Source organism: Dermacentor andersoni, chromosome 5, assembly GCF_023375885.2.
Source record: "Dermacentor andersoni chromosome 5, qqDerAnde1_hic_scaffold, whole genome shotgun sequence".
Taxonomy (NCBI): Eukaryota; Metazoa; Arthropoda; class Arachnida; order Ixodida; family Ixodidae; genus Dermacentor; species Dermacentor andersoni.
In genome coordinates this window covers 101,041,082-101,065,844 of record NC_092818.1, presented here as the reverse complement: position 1 = coordinate 101,065,844, position 24,763 = coordinate 101,041,082, and the positions used below count along the sequence as shown (strand labels likewise).

At 43.7% G+C, this 24,763-nt stretch overlaps 1 long non-coding RNA gene across 1 annotated transcript in view; it reads left to right on the top strand.

Moving 5' to 3' along the window:
• The first annotated feature begins 1,192 nt into the window (after positions 1-1,192).
• LOC140218369 (uncharacterized) overlaps positions 1,193-24,763 on the top strand; it is a 179,313-nt gene continuing 155,742 nt past the window's right edge. The window contains exon 1 of the long non-coding RNA XR_011894645.1: positions 1,193-1,314. This is a non-coding gene — a long non-coding RNA (uncharacterized lncRNA). The remainder of the gene's footprint in view (positions 1,315-24,763) is intronic.

Sequence of the window (24,763 nt, the reverse complement as noted above, 5' to 3'; positions counted from 1 at the left end):
CAAGGCTAATCCCACCAGTAGCCTACAACTCAACTCAACTCAACTCAACTCCTAAGTTAAGACTTGCATGAAAGCTCCTTATTTACACCGATCGCGAGGTTGAGCGTTACGATTTAACTAAAAAAAGTTGGATCTTGCTGAGCGAGTTGGGGTTGAGATAGGATCACTGCGCACCGCAGTTTATCGCGTCACTCCTCGCGTGAGGGGAGTACAGAAAGCGCTGGACTCGTAATGTTTCATAGACAATGTCTTTCTTATCGAATTACAGCCACTTTTCCGTATCGGGAATATTTCTAGCCTGTTTCCGAAAATATTACCGTAAAAAAGTCCAATGCTCCCCTTCCCCCCCCTCCCCCGAGGAGTGCGGTGCGCAGTGACTCCATCACTATCTCACCCCCCGCTCACTCACGCCAATCTCACACGACACTTTTTTCCCGCATCACCCGTCAACGAACGCTTACGCTAACCAATATCGGTGCTGCATAAAAGCAACCACATCTAAAAGCAAATTTAAAAACTACGCCATTGCGCCATCATTCTCTTCTTCTTAGTCTCTCTTCTTCATTGTGGTTAAACCGCGCAAGCAAACAGGAACATTTGAGTTGAAAACCAGCGCCTTGTTTTGTTCTTTCTTCTCCGTCTTCACATTTCTTCGCGCTGTTTAGCCGCCCTGAATTCACACCGAATAGCTCAACTTACAATGTTTCCACAGTTTTCTCTACTCCATATGCTAAATTCCCGGGTAAACATGTCAACCGAGTTAACGTTTTAAATTCACGTCCTAACGAAAGCTGCAAATGGAAGTGCAATCACGTACAACGCAAGTTGCTCTTCACATCTATTGGCCGACAGATAGCTTACCAGAAGGCTGAGTAGATGCATGCCTAATTTGCACGTTCTATACCATTGCAATGTCTGAAAAGGGGCAGGCAAATACTGCACCCGCCTTAGATCAAAACAAAATACAGGGGCAGACACGTGACTGTTGGACCCGCCGATATAGAGCTCCCCCGCGAGCTTGCAAACTAATTTTCCGTTTCGTTTATCTTCTTGTACTTTTCCTGTGACGAGCGAATGATTGTGCACGTGTCTTCAGAGGCCCGGAATTTGATATTTTCGCCGATCGACGACTAGACTGTGTCAATCGATTGCGTGTTCTATAGCAAAGACATTCCGCTGCTTCTTTCAGGAACAACTGACAGAGGACGGAAAGGGTTCGCGCGCCCATGGATTGGCGACAGGCAATAGGAGATCGACAATGGCCAGACACCGACAGCGTGAGAGAAAGAGAGAGACTGACGGCGCCTGAAAGCGGTGAGCTTTGGAAGGATAAAGAGCAGAGGAGAGAACTGCATTTCAAATAAATAGTAACGGGTCGTATATATGGGCGGCCGAGGAAGACGTGCTGAGGCGATGGAATAAGCATCGCACGATGAAGGAAAAGCGTAAGCAGGAAGTGGAACGAGAATACGGCGAGAAGCGGAAGATTGTAGGTCTTGCAACTGCCGGCGCCAAATGCCTCCCCCCTCTTCCCCCTCCCGCGTCATCCGCTTCTATCGACCAACGCAACACAAGAAGCGTCCGGATGCCCACGTCTCGTGTGTAGACGTCGGTGTTGGGTACTCTGCGTGCCTTCCAAGCTTCTGGTTTGTGTCGTTATGGGCTTACCGAAGCCAGCTGTATACGCCTACTACGCGGTTATAGGGGCTTCGGTCTCAGTTTAGCAGCAGTCATCATCGACCTCGTGTAAATTGTGCTCGGACGCATTGCATGAAACCCTCAGCTTAGTGCATAGAATACTGTAATATAACAACTCCCACTTGATACATTTGCATGTCAGTTATAGTGAATGGTAGTTTAGTGCCAGTCGTAATAAAATATTTACAAAGGCTAAAATTAAAATAAATGTATGGCATTTAACGTCGCCGAACTGTACAGTGCGTTAGGCACGCAGCACTCGAGAGCTCCGGAATAATTTTGATGACTTGGGATTCTTTAACGTGCACCTCAATCTAAGCACACGAGCATCGTTGCATTTCGTACCTATCGAAATACAGTTGTCGGGAATTGACTGCCGCCATAGCCACTAAACTTTCATGGCGGGTCATTCACTTTTTCTGTACGTACCTTATTATATGCCTTCCTGCTACGTAATACCTGAGTTTGGGAAGCAACAGTTTGCCGCTGCAAAAGTAAACAAACAAATGCATACACTTCTTGTGCTACGAATCATTAAATATACCTCTTACAAAGCTTATTTACAAAACCTGCTTTGATACGTGCAGCTATGCAAGAAGATACCACCTAGGAAACCTGGCTCATAGCTCCTGTACAACATGAATATACAAAACAAGTTTTCATGCAAACGACTCTGCACTTCATTCATAAGTGATAATTTTTTTAATTATGTAACCAATAAACTAGAATGGCAGAGTTGTTATTGGCCCTTTTCCTTTAGAAAAAAACACAGCCATACTCAGATGAAGTTCTCAACTTCTTTCTACTAAGGCACGTTCTCAGACAAACACGCAATATTTCCTCGCAATATTTCCTATCACTGCGGCTTTCACAGCAGGATTATAATTTTTAAAAGTGCAACAGTAATTAAGCAATGTTCGTGCTTGATCAAACTCATGAATGTGTTCTATGTGCGTATCATAGCAGACGATCAAAAGCGGCGACTTATCGAAAGCGACGAATGCTTAGTTTATTTTAGGCAGTCGATAACCTGTATTGCGTAAAATATCTAAAATATTGGTCACTTACATGTAAGACAAAGAGTAATGACTGTATACTGACCCTGTTTCTCCACACGACCCGCTGTGGTTGCTTAGTGGCTATGGTGTTGGGCTGCTAAGCTCGAGATCACGGGATCGAACCCCGGCCACGGAGGCCGCATTTTCATGGGGGCGAAATGCAAAGACACCCGTGTGCTTAGGTTTAGGTGTACCTGAAGGAGCCCCAGGTGGTGCACGTTTCCGGAGTCCCCCAGTACGGCATGCCTCATAATCAGATCGTGGATTTGGCACGTAAAACCCCAGAATTTTGTTTCCCCACAGTATCTGTGAGCATCCAACGGAAGTAAAACCGCGTTGCAAAGCCTAAAGTGCTCAAGTTATCGTTCCAAGTTGTAGTACGATGACCGCCCACCTAAACTTCTGCTATAAGAAGTAAACTAGTTTGTCATGCTTTATTAGATTTATACAAGGAAAGAGCGTTCTGTAGCTTCTACCAGCTACAGCAAGACGAGAAAAAAGGAGTCCAGCGAGTCCTTTCCTATTAGCGAAAGTACATCGACACCGAAATTGCTGCCACTTCGTTTAACAAGCTTGGTTAGCCATTCAAGACCACTTCGAATAGCGAAGCAGCTCAAACGCGTACTCGTTTTGAGGTTTTGTGCCTCCTGCTTTGTTCTTCTCTGCTTTTTTTTTACTTCTTGTTATCTTAGCATTATCTAGTCCCTCGAAAGGGACCACAAAAGCAACAACAAAACGCTGCGACGAATTTAGGCGCAGATATATGAGATATACGAAGGCTTACGTAAGATTGATTGTCACCTATACCATGCGTCTTCACCGCCACTGTAATCCAGAAAGCTTGAAGGTGTGACCACAAAGGCGAGTAAAGCGCATTAGTCGAGATAATGGGGAGAAGTTACTTTATTCTTTCGTGGCAAGGGTTCAAGAAATCGTTCATTTAAATGTAAATTAGCGCCGCTTTCGACGCTATCTTGTTTCGCTGATGGGGGTCACAATAAATTTCCACATAAAGAAACTCACTAATTTAACTCGCCATCTAATAACGAGCAAGTGTGATAATGACTTGAAGAATATTATCGGAATCCTGCGTAAACATGAAGAAAGGGCGTTAGGTTTCCTGGTATTTGTCTTTCTTCTGTTTGGTTTTATCGGACCGCAAGGTTGCTATACAGTGTGGCCAGCCCGAATAAAATTATCCAACCCGAGCGCATGGGAAAGCCACTTAATGTCACTATCATTCATGTTCTGCACGCCACTTCCTTTCTCTTGTGCTTGTAACTAAATGTTTCGTGTCCTTTTTGTCTCTCTAAGCAACAGTACATGGGAAGCTAATAAATATAAATAAATGCTTATAAAGCTCATACCATCTCGCATGTGATGGGTTAATCCAAATGAGAGAACATGCTCTTTAATGCTGGTTTCGTTGGAAAAAAGCATTTGCATAATGCATAAATTTAAGAAAAAGAACTGATAAAATTCGGGCTGCTTGGCATAGCACACGCTACTTGCTTAATACAGGGAGGGCGGAAATTTTTGAGGCCCTGTGGGGGAGATTGCCCTTTATTTTTATTTTTTATATTTTTTTACAACGCATTATTAGCGAATTCTGGCAGCAGTTTCGCTGCTCCCATTTCGCTAAACATTGCTTATTATCTTTCTTTTAATTCTTAAATGGGCGTGTATCTATACCCACACTGAAGCCGGATTGTGTCCCAGACGCGTCCACTTGGAATTGACGTTGGGACTATTGCCAGTGCAGGAACACTTGTCTTCGAACTCCGTTTCAATCTAGAATATTGACGTTGCACTTGGCTTTGTCTATAGCGGTGTACGAGGGAGACCTTGTAAAATATAACTGCTAAAATTTCGACGCATTTCCACGAAAGTACAAGGAGAGATGGTACAAAATTGACGCTATAGTCTCAGAATTACAGAAGGGGCATAGGTTTGAGGTCTGTCTTAGCATGCTGAGACAGACCTCTAATGGCAGCTGGGAGATGGGTTTGTGTTTGAGTTTCCGCGTAACAGAATTATGTTTTCTAGTATATTCAAATTGAAATCCGACGCTATCATGTTAGAGGATGTCGTACTTTACGAATTTTCTGAATTACGAATTACTTTGAGAAATTCAGTTAGTTGTTCTCTCTCTCAGTTAGTTCAGCAACGCCTATGCGTTACGTGGAAAGCCCGCGTGGTTCGGAATGATTTTTCTCATGCGGATAACGTTGCCGACGCCGACGCCGCATTTTCTGTGACATGGAGCCCTTAACGTTCTCGCGTTAACACAACATGTTATATCGTTGATTACGTAATACCGTTTACATATAACTGAGCGAATCAGACTTTTCCAGCTAAGCTGCCATCATTCTCACTCTCCAATGAGTCCTGAACATGCGAATAGACCTCTGGTTTGCTCGATGCTCCATTTATGCTTTTATTACACGGTGCTTCATAACCTGAAGTGTAATGACAGGTACTTGCTAACGTTTTGAGTAAACTGGAACGTGAATCTATTTTCATATTAGTGACAGAAGCGGCTCTTTAATATTCGAGAACTATTCGACATTCGTTTCGATTCGCTTCTGGAACTATTTGATCCGTATAAAATTCACGTCCGAAAATTACTATTCGCACTCCCCCTCTAAATCAGTATAAGAGTGTGATAACAACAAACAGAACTTCATTATCTCCAATTTTGCTAAATAAGTTATATACATGAGGGATATTGAAGTTTCAGTAATGAAGCCAGTCCGTGTTCTACCTATGACCCCCTTTGTAATTCTGAGACTATAGCAGTAGTTTTGTACCGTCTCCCCTCGTACTTTCGTGCAAATGCGTAGACATTCTAGCAGTTATATTTTTACAAGGTCTCTCTCGTGCAACGCTAGCCAAGTGAGCGGCGCGCCCCAGATAGCTCGCGTTCGTGCATAACATTCGCCGCCAGCGTTTCCAGGAAAGAATTATGATTACATAAGGTGCAGTTGCCGGGAAGCGTGAGAAGCAGTGGGGGATCCTTGAATGCTATCGCGTTCCACTCTTACAGGCGAAGCTTAAGCGCCCTTCAATTTTTTTTTTTTGTATCCTGTGGCCACCGTGATGAACTTACTCGCACAGTGGGAGATGTGAAGTATTTAACAACTGCTAAAAAATATGCGGGTTTACGAATAGTGACTGATTCGAAGGCTTAACAGAACGTGAGGATGTTGGATTCATTATTCGAAACTTTCGAGTATTCACACACCCACTACTGATCTGTATCGTCGATATTTATGCGCAGCGAACAGAAACACATTCCTATTCTTGCGTCATTGTTTTTAACAATTTTAGCTTTTCTTGTTTTTAGAAGGGTGCGTCTAAAAACATGACGCATATTTAACCATCAAACCTTACGATCCTTGTACTTTTGATTTATTCATTCATACATTAACTACTGCGTTACTTATTGGGAAAACACTTACGTAACTTATTTAAACTCATTGCAGATCCCGCCGAATCGGTTGTTAGGATAATTACGTTTGGCACATACAACCACAATGCCTCATATCTTTCACTAACTATCACGTTCTCTCAGTGCTAAAACTCGTTAAATATAACCTCGGTATCTTTTATAGCGTTAGCAGTCTTAGGATACGGCAAGCACTATTCGGGAAGTATCTATCTATCTATCTATCTATCTATCTATCTATCTATCTATCTATCTATCTATCTATCTATCTATCTATCTATCTATCTATCTATCTATCTATCTATCTATCTATCTATCTATCTATCTATCTATCTATCTATCTATCTATCTATCTATCTATCTATCTATCTATCTATCTATCTATCTATCTATCTATCTATCTATCTATCTATCTATCTATCTATCTATCTATCTATCTATCTATCTATCTATCTATCTATCTATCTATCTATCTATCTATCTATCTATCTATCTATCTATCTATCTATCTATCTATCTATCTATCTATCTATCTATCTATCTATCTATCTATCTATCTATCTATCTATCTATCTATCTAATCTTAGCGTTTTCCCGCCTACCTGGCCACTGGGTAGTCAGTGGTCGCATGGTTAGCGTATCGGGCTGCTGTACTGAGAGAAAACGGTTCGAAACCAACCACCCGGCCAATTTAAGTCACTCAGTATGTGGCAATGTATAAATTTGTGCCGCTCTTCAACGAAGCTGTTTCACGCTTTCAAGGGTCACTGTATTCGCGGGACTGGGTAGGCGCCGCTGTTCCAGGAAACTCTTTGACAACGACTTGGAGCATTTGGTATGTGGCAATATGTGTTCGCCGCTCTTCAGTGGGTGTCTTTCACGCCAAGGGGCTAGCGAACTGGGCCATGAATGAAAACCGCTTGGGCATTCCAAAAATAACTAAGGGAACGACGTTGTACATCGCATGGCATGAAGAAATGCTGAAGGACTTGCCACGAAAATCGGCGACTCTTGTTGCGCGGATGGCGTTGCAGCTTTGTGCCCCTCCTCCTAAATATGTGTTATTCTTCTTCCCACGGGTGACTTGACAGCTTTCAGTGCTTTCTATCATTCGAGTATGGCATATGGTTAACGCGTCCATGTAAGCAAAATGAGATCAGGTAGTATCACCACCTACGGTGATGTTTCGCAAGAAATTCATGTAGCCAGGTACTGTGAAATAGGTTTTTAAGATAGCCTCTATTCCTGCCGGGAAAGTAAGCATACCTGACTGAAATCCGACTGATATATGACTGTGCCAGAGTTATTACACACAAACCAACGAGGATTCATAGCATGCCCCGAGTTATATCTATTGATTCTGAAAAGGCTAAAGGAAGAGAGAAATTAACGTTCTTCAAGCACATCTTCTATTAAAGAAAGAAGGTTATCAGAGGCTAATAAATAGTGGGCTATTAAACCAGTGTCGTCAAAGAGGCACTGAAACACTTTTTTTTTCACGTGATCAGAAAACATTGCGGATATGTGACAATGCTGGTGTGAACATGGGAGATAAATGTTATTTCGCAGCATCCAGCTGGTAAAATCACTTGCCCTTGCCTGTGGGGCTCGAAACCACCACCGTTTTTTCCACCTTGGGCGAAATTAACGATATTGCTACATGAAGAACGGCGGCCCATGGACGCCATCCATCGGGAATACACATGCAGGCACTACCATACTTCTTTACGAAAAGGGGAAGCTGTGGTCTTTAAGAGCGGGGCTTTAGCTAGGGGCCAACCAATTTACTCATTCAAATACATTAAAGACGCTGAAATGCTCTCATGGCACAAATGGTCAATCAACTTTCTTGCCTTTCAGAGATAAAAATATATGTTATGTAAGGAAAGAAGCCAATATGTTTTAGGGCACCGTGCTTACTTCTGAAGTTGGCGGTAATATCGATAGGGTAAAAAAATAACGAAGCACAAATTTTACAAATCTGCAAGTTTGCCACCAGAAAAGATATCGAAGTTCTTTCCACTGGGACTGCTAGAGCATCTAAAGAGGACAATTAACTGATATATTAGCTTTTATGTTAAGTGAAATTGTGACGGTGCTTACAGAGGTTTTGCAAAAGTCCTGCTCGAAAATTACTTATATCTATTTACTAGTTGAAACTATTGGCACCTGTGTCTTTCTTTTCTCAATTTTGCAATTTCCAACAAATTCGGTAAAAAAGCAATGGAAGGCCCACATCAAAAAGCTAATTCTTAAGATAACTAAATCTTAAGCATTTCTTTTAAATGCAAGAAACTTCATCGAATTGCGAATTACGATGGCAGCGAAAAATAAGTTCTCGATTCCCGCGTATTTAGTTGGGACGTCCCAAGATAATGCTTTCTCATAATGGCTCCCGCTCGGCCTGTCGCACCACTGCTTTGACATTCTCGAGCACGATCACGTAACACCAGCCTCGAGTGGTTGCGCTAAGCGCACTGCGTAAGGAAGGAAAAGTAAAACTGAACAAGCAATCGGTATTGGCGTTGCCCCAGCTCCGAGGAACCCTGTAGTCGAAGGGTAACCTCGCCCCATATTGTCCCGGGTGCCAACATCCGCTCATCAATCTGGGAAGCGCCATCTGAATACCTGCGCAAGACAAAGCGGCACTGCTATTGGTTAACCAGGTTGGCCACAATGGCCACCTTCATAAACGAAGTTGACCTGGACTGGACTCATTCTCGACCCATTTTGCTTCTTGAGGGGGAATGCAGAGAGTGAACGTTGTACATTTTATATAATCGTTAATATAAGGTCTTTTTCAAGACTGACTTAGGAAATATAATCCTTGAAAGGCATCGGACCGAATCCAGCATGTTCATCAGCTTCAAAAATGTGTTTCAGGGCTTCGTGACGTTCGATTTTTGGCGTGAGTGTTATATGCGGCGTTGCTAGTTTGAGTGATGTACTCCAGATACTTCTTCTTTATTTTTTTATTTCTCACGTTTGCTATACATAATTTATGGCGCGTATTAAAACAACTGCCAGAATATAACTAATCTAGAGATCATCGGACAATTGGTGCGAAAAAGGTATATCGATCGTTTGAACAAAGATATGGAGAGACCCGCAATCACATACTTCGACGACAAATAAAAATGAAATGCTCCAACATCGTCACGTAATGAAGGAACAAATAAAGTTTATTTTATCATCGCACTCAATGCATACCACTGCGAAGAAAAAGTAACCCAATCAGTGAGATGAGGATACGAGCATTTTATTCGATGAAACGAAGAACGAAATGCAAAGATAGATAACCAAATAGCATAAGCTTACTCTAAGCCGTTCTCCCCTAAATAGCGAGGTTTGCGCTTAGCAGTGGCATTTTTCTGCTGTTTCTTTAAGGCCACGAAAGAAGTGACGGTCTGAAGGCCACTTTCTACCTCGGGTAATACCAGAAGCAAACATTTCCCGCATAAGGATTGTCAACAAAATGTACAGCCTGTTGGCGCGAGCAGCAGCAATGCTCGGAACGAATGAACCTCACAGCAAGAGAAGAATGAAAGAAAACACAAATGGACCCCTATATTGCGGACATTCCGAAGGGTCACGCATACCGCGACCCGAACCTTGTTTGCACAGACCGTTGGGACGGAACTAAACGAATGAAATATCATTTGGTGTGGGACCCTCGTGAACACGTTCCTTAGCGCAGGTTGGATCGCCAGCTGGGCACAGATGAACAGACAACGGTACACAACAAGGCCACGTTCCGAGAGGCCCTGCACATTTGCTCCGTGTGTAAGCACGCCTGATCTCAGTGGGCCCCGTTTGTGATAACCCGCTTCCCGTAGGCACTCGGCATTAGAAAAGAAGCTGCAGCAGTTGCTGGCTCTCCGATTGGCGTCCCTATAGTGATGCTTTTAGTCGTAATTATCTATTTGAAATTATTTAACTTGCTCTTTGCGAAAATTGTGCATTGTCTTATGTCATTGATTTATGGTCATCTGCGACAAGAAGCTACATTATTACAAACGTAAAAAAAAAAGAATTAGCCACCCCAGATCATTTACCAAACGTATCTGAAGTTCTAGATTTTTGGTCGCATGAACGCCAATGGTATTTTAAATGCATTTGTTGGCGAACATTTGCCATTTTGAGAGTATCTATCCAGCCGCCTACGTCTTGGTGCTCTCGTCGTTTCGTTAACTTTATATGCACTAAAATTGATATAGTATGATAGGAGTGTATGACTAACATATATGATCGGTCACGACATAAATATCACGACATGTGTGTCATGTAGGTCATGAAACAGTCGCCTACATCTTGGTGTTCTTATGATCGTTGCGTTAAATTGGTAGGCACCGAAATTGGCATAGTATGACAAGAGTGTATGGCGAACATAAATGATCGGTCATGACATGAATAGCATGATGTGTGTCATGTAGGTCTTGCAACAGCCGCCTGCGACTTGGTATGTACCAAAATTGGCTCAGTATAACAAAAGTGTATGACGAACATAAATTCTCGCTCATGACATGAATATCGTGACATTTGTGCCATGTAGCTAATGAAACAGCTGCCTATGTCTTGGAGCTCTCATGGTTGTTTCCATGTGTGTACCAAAACTGGCATAGTATGACATGAGTGTATGACGAACATAAATGGCAGTTTGTGACAAATGTCTTGACATGCGTGTCATGTAAGTCATGAAACAGCCGCCTACGTCTTGATGCTCTCACGGTCGTTTCGTTAACTTGGTAGGCTCCCCTCATACTGCTTCGCCTAACATGGGTTCCCACAAGACATGGTATTTGCCGTTTCTTTTTCGTCTATCCTGAAGTTATGCTTAATTTGTTTCAAATTGCGCGCATAATCGACTGGCGCCTGAGAGGCCACTAATTCGCAATTTTCACATATTTATAATACAACGAGCCCGTATTTCGCTAAAGAGCGTCCGTACCTTCAGCTTTCTAAGCACCCACCACAGAGGCTCGGTGGTCTCTCCCCCCCCCCCCCCCCCGCCTTTTTTTTCATTTTTCATTTTTTTTTTTTTTTTGTGCGCGGCTACGTTTATAATCACACAGCTGATCACGCGACACGTAGCCCTACACTCCAATGTTGTCTTCGAGGGCTGCGTTACGTGTTACGATTTGAAAACTGTTTTATGCTTTTACTTCTGTCCCACGTCAAAATGGGGTATCCGTCTTTTCGGTGGCAGGCAATCGACATTCGGACAAATTAAACACCTCCTGTTCTTAATTCAGTGGATAGGCTCAGCTCACCACACTAAATCGTTGTAGATGTGCCGTTGTATTTTTTTTTCGACAATAATTATACGAAACGCTCCAGACACGTTCGTGCCGTCTTCGTAGGCGCCGCCGTAGTCGTGCTGTCCCGTTATAGAGGACGCATGCTCCACTCGCGCTGACGCAGTATAAGGTCTCCAGAAATGCGGACTGCGTTTGGACGCACGAAACGAGGAATCGAAGAGGACGCACCGCCAACGCTCCCTTCAATCGGCTCAGTGTCTGAGCCATGACAGCATTCTGCCTTGCGCTGTTGGACTGAGCGTTGTGTGCCAGCATATTATAGGCATATATTAGCGCATCTCGTGAGCCTCTGTGGGTGTGTCCTGCTCCGAGGTGGAACAGCCAGTAAACGTGAAGCTAACGGTATTCAACGTCTTAATATTAACCAACTGACGCAGACGGTTTCCCGTCGGCCTCATCCCGTGTACCATCGAGGTGCGACGACTCCAACGCAGCGGCACCGTAAAGTAATTTGCACCCCCAAAAGGGAATAAGGGCGTAAATGAACATGTAACTCACACCCGTACACCCTTTTAAAACGGTGTAAGGTTGTGAGTTACAGATTGATTTACACCCTTATTCACTTTTAAAGGCGTAAGGTATTTTAATGGGTTTTGGCGCTCCTCTCGTCCCCACGCCATTTTCTTCGGACTGCTTCACTGCGACACCGCAGAGGTAAACCTTCGATGGCAGCTTTAATGGAACGCCACGCACGATATGTTTTAATTTACGCAAGAACTCCTAATACTGTCTAGCCTTATCGTAAGAGGCCTTCCAACTTGTAACTGAGAAAATACATCTCAGTAATTTAATACGTCAGACTTCCGGTGTTGCAGCGGCAACTTTGGCACTGCTTCGAGCACACAGTCTAACATAGTTTGTTCATTCAAGCAATTGTAATGGAAAAAAGTGCAATGCAAGTTGTCCTCATTTGTAACCTGTCAATCATCCTCCCCCCTCCAACACTTCCCCCATCGCCAATTATTAATAAAAACTGACGGACGGGTGCCTGTAATGGCAAACTGGCCTCTACTACCACAAGGGAGTGTACATTATTGAAATTCTTCTGATAACAAAGAGCCGAATTCATAAACCTTTTTTGTTCGTAACGGCAGCTTTCCAATGACCGCGCAGCTTCGATAATGATATGTTCAACATCGCGATAGAATTCCATCTTTTATTAACAGTTTTTGTGTAAGAGCTTTTCCTTGAATACCGGTTCAGATAAGTAAACTTTTTAATGCTGCCACGTTTGTATTCGTGTTAGGATTGCCGTGATCAATTTAACCTTGAGTGTTGTGCCTATTGCACGTCATAAAACGAGCATCACGTCGCCACACTGTACTGATAGAAAGCAGCAGAAAAGCGAGCCTTGCAGACAATGTCTCTGCACTTCGAGCACCGAGCATTCGAAAGAAGTGCATAAAACCCTGAATTGAGATGAATTATTCGGTGTCACAGAGCTGAACGTCGAGTGACATTGCTATTGGGGTGACTGGGAACGCTTACATCTGGGACAATCGAGTTCATTATTTTGTACTATTTGGACTTAATAGAAGACAACAACAGGCAAACCTGGGTGAGCTGGTGGAAGTTCATATTTGACAAGCAGCAGCGCTTGTGTTGTGATAATCTTTCCTTCGCAATCTTTTAATTAGCGCTGCTGCTTGTTAAATATAATAGAAGACATCCGAGGTAAACTGAATGGACGGACGGACGGACGGACGGACGGACGGACGGACGGATGGATGGATGGATGGATGGATGGATGGATGGATGGATGAATGAATGAATGAATGAATGAATGAATGAATGGATGGATGGATGGATGGATGGATGGATGGATGGATGGACGGATGGACGGATGGACGGATGGATGGATGGATGGATGGATGGATGGATGGACGGACGGACGGACGGATGGATGGATGGATGGATGGATGGATGGATGGATGGATGGATGGATGGATGGATGGACGGATGGACGGATGGATGGATGGATGGATGGAGTCGGGCACCTCTTTGTCAGAGCAGGACCACTTTCTGCAATCATTTCTGTGGCTGCAACCCTCTTTGACAGCGCCCATTTCTGCTCGTTGCCGTCTGATTTCATAATTAGTACACTGGACGAAACCTCACGCATGCGTGCTGTTACAATGGCTTCTACCATAAGCCTGAGGCTTAAAGGGACACTAAAGCGAAACAATTAATCAGTTTAGACTAATGAAGCATTGTTTGAGAACCCTGCAGGCAGTCATTTAATAAAGTAGTATGATTATTAGATGAGAAAATGAAGGTCCAAGTATGAGTAGTTGAATTTCGCGCCGAAACCCCAGCGCCGGTACGTCAGCGTGACCTCAGGGATTCCAAAGTATGTTTTCGCATTTGGGCCGCGTTCGCTGAATAAAGGTTCCCGAAACTTGCCGTGTTTAATACTTGGTTCCATTAGAACACAATGTAGTCAATCTGTACCGCTATATAAAATTAGTAGGCCCGAGAAAATGCAATCAAAATCCAAGACGTCACAGCCCTAGGTGCAGGAACGTAAGTAGGCGTCGCCACCCGTATTTCGTTCTTGCGCTTTTTCTGGCTTACCAACCATCTTATCATTGTAAGAGTGGTGTTTTTCGTGTGTTAGAACGGTAATTTACTGATGCAGAAGAAATCATTTTTCCCTTTAGTGTCCCTTTAAAGTAGCCGTTGAAAACACATTTCTCAACCGAATTACATGTTACATATTTTGGTCGGTGTACATTTATTGGAAACATGCACACATAACGTAGACAGAACTTGCATGACGTACATACACATAACGTATACACTCAGGTTGCGCACATTCTATTACCCGCACCGACACGATTGCCGGAAGGTGATCTTTGCTGAGTATGCGCCGTAGCTTCATGTCGGCTTGATTTCGGCGCCATCGACGAGGAAGAGCCTGGACAGCCAAATTATGTTGACTTTCTTTTCCACGACTAGTGAAACCGATTTTCTGCTTCCGGCCCCCAACGCAGACGAGTGTCCCTTCTCTTTTCTTCCAGTTGATTTCCTCGTTGCAGTTCTTGTTGCAGATTTTATTCGATTTCATTCAGTAGGGAGTCGAACTTCTTTCTTCGTTTTGAATAGTGTGGCTTGAGTGAGATAACGTTATTTGGAATCCGGCGATCGGCAGGCTTGTCTCAAGTTTTTTTATGTGCAGAGGTCATATGCATATTCATTTCTACAACAGCGCCTGCTGTCCTAACACAATAGAAATCTGACTCATTAGTATAGCCCTCCTAGTCGGCAGTCAAGAATAAAACACAAAGACAGAGCAAGCTGCTGAATGTGTACGAGCATGTTCATCAGCGTATGGGCGGCTTCTATGTGCTCAGCTCAACCGCGTAGTCAAGCAGCGCCGTCTTCTCTCGTCCCTACGCACCGACCCTGTCGGAGCATAATTCTCGACTGATCGATGGTCTGGGTTAATGAGCTCAAACAAGATTGAATTAAAACTTGGAGCGGAAGAATCTCTATATTCTTATTTGGTCATCATTTGCCCAGCTTGGCGGAAGGTATGTGAACACAGCTATATTGTACGATATATCAGGTTCGAGAGCTGAGTTTACATCCAAATGTCACATGTAGTACAAACGGTGATTCCCCATGCATGCTCACGAACATTATGCAGTGTTAGGCCACCGTACGGTGAGATGTATCGAGCTAATCGCATTTGTTATTTTCATGGTGTGTGAGGTTCGCCATTCGGCGTTTTAGTGCTACGCCTTTCTCGGACAAGCAAACATCTCCGTCCATTTTCCCTTACTGTTGCCAGAGTTTAGCATTATTTCTTGTTTCCACTGCTCTTTGATCCGTCGTTGCGCCACAAATCTGACTTAATGACAGAAGGCAGCAATTTACTGCATCAGGCACAAAAAATAAAGGAACTGAAGGTCGGGCTAGCAAGTCGGTAGCGATTCATCTTCCAAGAATTTTTCCCTTGCAGAAATAGGACAGCCACGGCTAGAGCGTTGTCTGCATGTGCTTTTTTGATGTATTTTCCTTTACATGCGGTGAAAAATTATTTGAACATGACTTACAAAAACAATGATTACCTCGCTATGCAAGTGTACTTTTGTAGCATTGCGCCCATGGCACTCGTTATGGAAAATATCTCGACATTAGAAATTCAACTTAGCAATCAGGTGTCCATTTCAACCATATGTTTGCTCGTTTACTTGATTAATCGTACTATCAGCTGTAACGCAAGCTTAGACATCAAAGCAGAATCACCGTTTCGTAAACAGGTTAGACAGAGCCAAGGCCAGTTCTAGACCCAGCCTATGTAAGGTCTCGGAAGAGGAGAAAATTTTATCCAGCCGGCTCTCAACCGAGCTTGTATTTATTCAGAAAGAAAGCGACAAAAACCCAAGCAGAGACAAAGATACGAATAGATATGGATTACTATGGGAACGGAAACCTTCTACTTCTCTGTTCTGGCGAGCAAATTCTCCTTGGGTCCGGTGCGCTTGTCGTCCGTGTTGTTGCACTGTGCAGGGCGGCGTGAATTAGAAAAACCAAGGCACGTGGCGTGACAAACTTTGTTGCCTCTGCGCGAACGCTTGCATGCATAAAACGAGAAGCGGCGGCAGGGTTTCGTCAGTTGCCGTGAGCCTCCTTCTGGGGTAGCAACTGCACAATGTGGAATGATTGTTGCCACGAGCCAGTCGTGCCGCCAGACGCCATGCAAGAAGAGAATGTGCCGTCTCGCAATCCAAAGAAGAATGCTATACACAAAACTATACGATGCAACGAAACAGAACGTGGAGTCGCACACAATCTTTGCGGGAGAACGGGGGTGCCCACGCATGCATTGAGGCTCTCGTCACCGATCTCAAACCGGAGCTCTCGTCGGGTGGAGAAGGGGCAGAGGCGTGCTCGGGGCTCCAGTCAAGAGTGCTCGCTCGGTGGGCTAGCACGCCGCTCCATCGAGGTCATGCTCTGGAGTGACGTCAGTTGGGTGCACGGTCGTGGATGGCGAAACCATGCGCGCTATAATGCTACACTACACAGTTAATATACAGAGCATAAAATTCCAGTAAGAATTCGGTGCGTCCTGGCAGTTTGCAACGTACTGTATCATGCACATCGGCGAGTTGAGCATTTATTTTATGTTAGGCACCTAAAGAGCGCAGCTAGACGTCTGGCAAAAAAAAAAAAAAATAGAAAGCAAGAAAAACGAGTGGGTGCCCTGAGTGCCCGGGAACTCCACAATTGGGAAGTCCTTTCATTTGAATGAAGATTGTGCTGCGAATTTTGGACGACTTTTTTTTTGCGCTTGGTTTGTCACGTGGCGTAATGTCATAATTGAATTAAATACAAGCATGGAGGCCCGTTTCATAGAGATACTGCAACGATGACTTATAAAATGCGTGTGGACGACTTAGAAGACACCTGACTACCGTGTTCATTTCTAATTTATTGTTTCTAAAACGACCGTGACATTCACAAGTACAACTGTCAATCGGTAGCCTAGCATCTTACAGGTCGCTAATGCAGTGCGCGTTTACGTAAGCATGCACGTCGCTTAATATAGACTAAGGTTTCCGAATGTTTGCTCCCTTGTGTCCATCGTTTTTATGCTAAACCTACCTGCACCTAGCTCGATCCTGAACGAAGCAAAATGTATTCTTCAAAACATGTTTTTGATGGAAATTACGGCAACGCAGTTTAAGGCAGCGCATTAAACAAACCTGGCGGAAAACCGGGTTTCGCAATGTTTCCAAGCAACAATTACAATAACTAAAAATGGTTTACGAAAGTATGAGAGAACCTCTTCATTTCGCGCTTTACCGATGAGCGCATGCCTCTAACTTTCACGACGCACGTTGCCCGCAGCAGCATCTTAATTTAGACTGCATAACAAACCACTATTATGCGCAGTGTTCCAAACTACTCTAGAGTGAGCCCTAAATTTTTCTACATTAGGCACCCTTCAAGTGCCAGAAAGATTACAACTGCACTCAATTGGGAACCTCTGAAGTGCCAAAAATTCAACAGGATTCGCACAAATTGTTGCTATGTCAGCCCTCCCGGTGTTTGGCTCCATTACTTGCACGGTGTAAGTTCGCCGCCGCCTACGGGTGATATGCTAACGTAAGGTCAACAGAAGCCCATGGTTCACCCATCTTCATTGGCTGTTTTTCGAAGCGTTCACTAACAGGCACCGCGAAAGCGGAATGACGCAGCCTTCACACACGCGTTCCCTTCCCGTAATTGTGCTGAGGTAAAGGCGGTCTTTCTACGCTGCACGAAACTCCTGAGTCACAGTTTGGAAAAGAAAAACGCCGAAACAAACCGCGTTCGCATTCGCTCACGGAACAAGGTAAGGACAAATAAACCCGCGCTTCAATTTCCTTCTGCGGGACAGGCTGTGAGGAGCGAGAATTGAGTTCCTAGAAGAAGGAAAAGGGAGCAAGTGCTCGTTGAGGCGCGCCTGAATACCAAATGAGGCACCGGCAGATGTCGTAGGCCGGTTCTCTTTAGGGAGAAATGCGCGGGGCGCACTTTCTGGTCTGGGGTTGGGGGCGCGCACAGATGAGCAAACGCATTCCAAACGGGATCTCTGTTTACTATCACGCACTGAATTGCGCGCAGGGAGACTGCGATGTGTAGTAGTGGTATTTAAGCTAAGTGCGTCGGCCTCGAGGCATAGTAATAAAAGCACATGAGAGGATGTAGTTTGGGTAAATGCATTTTTATGTGATACTAATTTGATGTGTATAGGCGTTGCTGCTTGTAGGGCAAGCTGCTTCTGCGTTTTCTTCCTTGCTTTCTTTCTTTTTGTTTCTTTCTGTTATCGTGCCGGCTTAACATTTTTGTTAACTCGCATTAACACTTTCACTACTTCTTCTGTCACTGTAGATTAATTTCTTGCCCGCGCCTCGTTTCTTCAGCCACACCGGTGTCACCGTGTGTCACCGGTGTCAGTGCCCTGTGTCGTGACAGAAGTCTGGCCTAAAGAGCGACAATCCATGTGGAATATCTCGCTGAATCAGGCGAGCAGTCGGCATAACTGGTCGGCGTGATGAGGCGGGAGATTGGGAGCAATCATGTTTGTGTACCGAAGAAAGACAGCTGACGAAGAAGATGAAGAATGAAGAAGAGGCGGCCTGTGTCGCGGATTTGCTAAAGTGCTCATCATTCGCGTCATTACCGGTGAGTGCCTTCATCCCTGCTCACCTCGCCTACACTAAGGGAATAGTCAGAGGTGTCGATGCTGATCTTTCTCCCGCTGAAACACTTGAGAGATTGTCTGGGACTGGAGTAATCGTTGTTTACCGATGCAATCGAGCGGTAGACAATAAGCGGGTCCCAACAGAATCAGTGATAGCAACTTTTGCTGGAACTTCCTGCCCGTCAGAGCTAAAGGTGTGGCCCCTTGTGTTCAGAGTTGAACCCCTGGCGTCGCGTCCGATTCAATGCCGCAATTGCTGGAGATACGGCCATAGTATGGCAGGGTGTAAATCAAGACAGCGTTGTTGCGCATGTGGGGGAGAACACGCTCAAAGTGATTGTAATGCCCAAGAAGAGCGATGCTGTCTCTGTGATGGAAATCATCCAGTTAATTATTTAAACTGTTCTGTTAGGGCTCAAGAATTACAGGTGATTGAAATAATTGATCGTCGACGCTGCTCTAGGATGGAGGCCATAAACATTGTGAAAGAAAGGGCATCTGGCTATGCGGGGACAATAGGCAGACAAAATCTTACCACGGACCGATCACTTACTACAACTATAGAGGCCGCTGTGGAAAAGGCAGTTACTAAAGCTATAGAAAGGTTGGCAATGAGCCTTGGTGAATGTATCTCACAAGCCGTTTCTAGTCATTTATCTCATTTGATGCAAACTACCTGCCCAGCTCCTGTACCAACGCAAACAGTTGATCCTGAGCACCAAACTAACCATGAAAGATCAGACGCCAGTCCTTGCAATAATGATATTGGACTTTCAACTCCCTCTTCCGCGGGCCCTACAATTTGTAATCTGATTAATACAGATTTGGAGATGACAGAGGTAGAACAAAATGCTCGAGCATATAAAAGAACCATGTCTTCTATTAGTGAAGACTCCTCCCCCGGTCCTCACTCAAAAGCTAAGAAAAGTCAGTCCAGTGTTGTGCTAAAGGATAACATTCTACAGAAGGCAGTTTCGACTGCGGCACTTTCCAAAACATAGGATCACTAAAAGTGCTTCAGTGGAACTGCCGCTCTTTATATTCGGCATCAGTAGATTTAACTTGTTTAACTTCTCAATTTAATCCTGATTTAATTATGTTACAAGAAACGTGGCTAAATCCTGAGAAATATTTTCAACTGAAATTCTACAGGTCATTCCCACTAGACCATCCTACAAGAGGTGGCGGATTACTTACACTTATCTCATCTAAATTTTGCCATAAGGCTAAAATTTCATTTCAAGTTTGTACTCCAGAGTGTGAAATCCTAGCGATAGAACTGGTTCTCCCGGGATGTTGTCCTTTTACCGTAGTTAATGCATATTTTCCATCTGGCGTACAGGACACTAGCACACTGGATAGTGTTATTAACTCTTGTGGACGTGACACTGTAATCTCAGGTGATTTCAATTCTCACCATATCTCATGGGGTTTAAGAACAGATTTGTGCGGCACCCGATTGTGGAACTGGTCGTTGGACAATCGACTCACGTGTGCAAACTCCGGATCTACTACGTTTGTTAGAGGCCGATCTTGCTCTTCACTAGATCTTACATTCTCTGGCCCGAGTCTCTCCGTAACTTCTTGGTCGACTATTGATTGTTCGACAAGCAGTGATCACCTTCCAATAGTATTTGACGTTGCACGTCCGGTAACATATATAAGTGACCAGGTTCGAACTTTCATAAATTACAACATTTTTAAAAAATGCTTACGAAATGTTCTTTCATCCCTGTCTGATGCACCTACAAAACAAAAAACCACGATTATCTGTTCCGCTTTGGAAAGTTCTCAAAAAGAGGCTCAATTTGAGATTACATTGAATAAAAGAAATTCTTACAGTCCTTGGTGGAATGAAGAATGCACTCGAGACTACAGAAAGAGAAAAGCTGCTTGGAAAAAATTATTGCATAACCAGAGTCCCCAAAATTGGAGTGACTATAAATTTTTTCGAGCTGTCTTTAAACATACAGTTTCTAAAGCCAAAGATGAATTCGACTGTAAGCATTTTGATTTCTTCTCTAACAATAAAAATAAGCGTGCATTGTTCCGTTTTCTCCGCGGTAGAAAAGTTCTTCCGCGTCAAATTAATATCGACTCTATAATCTTAAGTAGCGATGAAATGAAACAATCACTAGAAGAAATCGCGAAGGGATTAGAAATTAGATTTTCTTCTGTCTTGCCAAGTTGTTCTCGCTTAGGAAGGGCATCAGATGATTTTACAGAAATCTCCATGTTAGAATTGGCTGAGATCGTGGAGCGACTTCCAGATTCAGCTCCCGGTGTGGATGGGGTAACATCTACTATGATCAGAATTTTATTTAAGTGAGCTCCTGATGACCTTTTAGCTATTGTAAATTACTCAATTCGCTTCTCATGGATTCCGTCTGCGTGGAAAATTGCTAAAATCATCCCTATTCTTAAAAATCATGGGGAAGGATATACAATAGATAACATTAGGCCAATTGCGCTAACCTCAAATTTGGTTAAATTAATTGAAAGAATTCTATATGCCCGCATGATTAAATTTATACAGAACAAGGACTTGCTTAGCCCCTGCCAAATTGGATTCCGACCATCATGTTCAATTTGGCATGCTCACGTGGACCTAGAAAGCAGAATAAAATTAGCACGGCGACAGAGGCAAATAGGTGCTCTTGTGACATTAGACATTTCCAAAGCCTACGACAGTGTAGAACCCTTAATTTTATTAGATATATTGCGAAATCTAGAGATTCCAAATTACTTTTCAAACTGGATTGGTGAATTTTTAAATGGAAGAACATTTTACTGCAGTCTGAGAGGCGTTTCCTCGAGTATATATAATCAATCACGAGGTGTTCCTCAAGGAGCTGTCACTTCACCATTACTATTTAATATTCTGATGTGTTCCATTCCTCTACATCAAGATGTACAAACATACGTATACGCGGATGACATTGCTTTCTTTGCATCAGGCAGTGATATTCACTCTCTATATTATCGACTACAAAACTACCTCAATGCCATAGAAACCTGGTTAAACAAAATTCGCCTTTCACTTAACGTTAGAAAATGCTCGATATTGGTTTTCCCTCTTAACAATCCCGTTAATATATCGATATCCTATCGCCTCGAGACTATACCTCAAGTGGAGTCGGTGAAATACTTAGGTGTAGTATATGACGGTTCCCTCAGCTGGCTCGGCCATATTGACCATATAGTTAACAAAGGAGTGCGAGCAGTTGGTATGCTACGTAAGCTGTGCAACAGTCGGTCCGGAATGCGGAGAGATCCACTTTTAATGATATACAACATGTATGTACGGCCCATTTTAGAATTTGGATGTGTTTTATTTTCTGGTGCTCCAGCTTATAAATTACGTCCCCTTGTTCTACTTGAGCGGGAAGCCCTACGACTGTGTTGCGGGCTACCGAAATATGTTGCCAATAACATATCACACCAAGAAGTCAGGTTGCCCTCAATATTGTGTAGATTTCCGTTACTGACGGTGCAAACAGTCTTAAAATTGTATGAATCCCCTATTACAAGATTGAAATACATATTCATTTCCCAGCCTGCACTTTTCTTCGGAGTACACTGGCATCGTTTTCATACACCACAGGTGGTCTTCGTACAAACATTGATAAATCCCTTAAATGTACGTCTCTGGGAGGTACCGCCTATTTGTGATGTGCGAGAGAACCTACAAATTATATATGATGACATCTACCCAAATAATGCAAAACATCTCCCTTATAATATATTAAACGGCTTGTTACAGGACCATTTATTGAGTTTATCTATAAGTACGGTCATTGCGACAGACGCCTCACAGTGTGAAGAAAAATCTGGAATTGGCATTTTCTCTCCCGCTCTAGACTGGTCCTTTGCAATCAGGATTCCGGACTTCTATTCCGTATTTTTGGCTGAATTTCTAGCTGTAGTCCTAGCCTTACGCAAACTAAATTTGTCAATATCGGCAGTAGTAATAATAACAGATTCTTTATCCTTATGTTCCTCGCTCACAGCAAATGGTGTCACTAACCTTTTACGTACATTTCATTTTCTAGTGCCTGCCCACATAAATTTAATTAGATTGCTTTAGGTGCCTGGACATAAAAGATTAGTCATGAACGAAATGGCTGACAGTCTCGCGAGAGAGGCCCTCAGTGGCCCTGTATTACCATTACTTCCTACAATAGCTTACCTGACGACTACAAGATTCAGGAGATATACAATTACTCAAGACTTTTTGAACCCAGCTGTAGCTAATTTTTCAGAATATCGACACCTCCTATTCCCTTGGCCCAAAAATTCCTTTCACACCAGAAAAACTGAAGTCATCTTTACCCGATTACGTTGTCGAATACCAAAATTAAACTTCTATCGTCACAGGGCTGGTCTGGTGCCCTCCCCTCTGTGCCCAGTCTGTGGAGAAGATGAAACAATAGATCATTTTTTTCATATTCTGCCGCCGTTTCACTTCTTTAAGAAAAAATCTAGAATCAAGATTTACACAGCTTGGTTTGAGCTTTTCAATTATAAATATCCTTTCTCTAGGAGCCTCCTCTCTTGGAAAGTGCCACAGGGATATTTGCTCAACCGTGGAGGATTTTATAAGTGCTACAAAGAGATTGTCTTGAATTCTTAAACATTTTATTTTTGTTCATTTTCTCCAGTTAGCTTTACCAATTTTAGTCTTTTAATAAAGATAGCCTAATTTCACCCAAATCTTGGCCAATCCCCCAAAGTAGGTGTGCGCCATCGCATAAGGAATACCATACCATACCATTTTACCTTCATAGATCTGGTTTATCCATAACTAACCTCTGCTCTTTTTGCAATGAACCAGGAACTGTAGACCATTTCTTTCTTTTTTGCGACCACGTCCCCTCCCTCCGCAGAGTGTTCCTCTTATTTCCAACTAGTAAACTGGGTTTAGCGCTTAATTAACGCACCAAACATATTGTCCTTTGGTGTCCTTTGGCGCCTGCCAATTAGTTACAAGCCATGGGTCAATTATTACTGCTATGCACAAGTTCATTGAAGCGTCAGGAAAGTTTCGCTGCTGGAGTACCGACAGTGTGACGCTTTATTTTATTTTAATTTAGGGTACAATTAATGTATAGACCATCAAGAAATTTCTGTTGCTTTTAAATGCATGCATTTACCCCCTTTTGATATTTTATTCGATGCATTTTTCAATCATCATAGTGTGGTCAATCCCCCTGTGGGTACTAGCCATGTTTCGAGGCAACAACATAATATCAGCAGTCAAAGCTTATAATTGGCAGTCTTAGGAGGAGGACAGCGTACGTAAGGCTATTCCTTGCTGTAAGACGTGATCGCCAATTGCGAATTTGACGAGAGGAAGGCTGGTGGAGTTGTTGGTGATAGTGACGACGGTGTACGGAGCAGCAGCGTGATGGGCAAGGAGGATGTCCGCGAGAGGAGAGAGAGAGACAAAATATTTATTGGTAATTGGATGGGGTCACTTCCTCGTAGGGCCGCATTGGTTCGCGCCACTCCGCGTGTCCGCCGGATCGGTCGTCGCTGCTCTTGCGGGTCTAAGCTGGTCAGCGCAGTCGCCCTGGAGGAAGGTGAAGGAATAGGGGAGTAACCCGAAGATTGAGGGCACTCCCAGGTGCAATGATATATTGTGGGCTTTCCTCCACAGTAGGTATACAGTATGAGGGATATTGTGTGGGGAGGAAGAGGTGGGAGAGGTGTCCGCGAGAAGAGAAACAACATAGTCACCACCAGGCACAGGTGCAGCTGGAAAAAGGAGGACGCAGGTCACGGAGCGAGTCGAATGTTCACGGCGGCACACAGTCTGCTGGGAACTTCCTCGGCAGGGTCAGGACAATGTAGTAAATTTAGTTGAACAAGTCCAGCGGAGCAGTCGATAAGTGCGGAATGAGCGGATACAAAATCAAGGCCTAGAATAACGTCATGCAGACACTCTTGAAGAACAGCAAACAAAACAGATTTTTGGCGGCCGGCTACACCAACGCGAGAGGCACACATTCCTATCCTGGCCAGTGTCCCGCTGTCAGCAACTCGC